Here is a 1,261-nt window from a genome sequence, read left to right as displayed (position 1 = left end):
TGACAATATTGGACCATTTCACTCTCCTGGGAGAGATTTCAGAATTAATGGTACACTCTCTCTTAGAGCCTTGGAAGGATGACACCAGTTGTCTGCCACAGGTCGAGGACTTTGTGGGCTCCTCTGTAGGCAAATGTTTCCCACAGCAGGGGCAGAATTTGAAAGCTGCTTCAATATTTTTGCCACACTCTGGACAGAAGGAGATCATGCTTTATGGGGTCACTGTCTGGTCCTTGGTTTCACTGGGCTGGAAATTCCATCCTGACAGTGGCCTTCCTAGTTATCCAGTGGAAACTTCCACTTCCATTATGACCTCTTAACAATATAATTAATAACATTTTTCATCCCCATTCACCTTTTTTACACCTCTTCTCCTTTATTCTCCTCCTTTTCTCTAATATTATCATTTGCCTCCAACTTCTATGCCTTCTTGTTTGGATTCCACATGTTGGGGAAAGCTTGATACTTGTCATTCTGAGTCTGGCTTTTTTTTTCCCCCCACTCACCAGGAATCTCTCCAGTTCATCAATTTTTCGGCAGTTGTTAAGTTCATATTTTGAATTACAGCTTTCTGGAGGAGAAAACTTCTTCCTTCCAAGAGGGCTGCCCCTAGGACCAAAGTCCTGGCCCAGAAGAAACCTCTCTTCCCTCCCCAGGAAGGAGAGATTCCTCGGTAGCCTGAAAAGGCAAAGCAAACATCAAGTCAATACACACAGACAAAGCAAAGGTTGTTTTATTGAAGCCCAAAATGTAGGCCTCCTTTCCCTACCACACCAATCGTGCTGCTTTTCCTGGGTCCTTCACTTGCTTAATAAGAGAAAAACTAAAACTCATTCTGAACTCCCACTTTCTCACTTTCCATCTCTCACATTGTTACTTGGTTTTCCTGTGACTCTACTTTCTTTTTTTAAGATCCATCTATGTTCAATCATAATTTCAATTTAAAAAAATAATTTCAATTTTACTAAAGTTGACAATAATCTAGAAATTTCTGGCTATCACATTAACAGAAATATATTAACAACATGTTTTAAGTGATTGAGTTTTGCCAATAAAACTTTCTCTTCAATAACATCAGGATTTATATTACTAAGGAAAACATCTACTTTCCAAATGGCTCACAGATGGGTTCATTTTGCTCCCTCTCAATTCTTGCCCTTATAATCTCTAATCCAAAGTGCCACCATCACTTTTTCTTTTTTTCACATTGAACGATAAACACCTTTATTACATGAGTTAAGCCAGGAGGGAAGGTTTATTT

The 1,261-nt window shown here is 39.3% G+C and overlaps 1 pseudogene; it reads right to left on the bottom strand.

Moving 5' to 3' along the window:
• Positions 1-1,261, bottom strand: part of LOC101581711 — a 48,625-nt pseudogene that overhangs the window by 39,201 nt on the left and 8,163 nt on the right.

The sequence above is a fragment of the Octodon degus genome, unplaced genomic scaffold, assembly GCF_000260255.1.
Source record: "Octodon degus isolate 3935 unplaced genomic scaffold, OctDeg1.0 scaffold00114, whole genome shotgun sequence".
Lineage (NCBI taxonomy): Eukaryota > Metazoa > Chordata > Mammalia > Rodentia > Octodontidae > Octodon > Octodon degus.
Note: the sequence above shows the minus strand (reverse complement) of the source record. Positions and strands in the feature narration are given on the sequence as shown.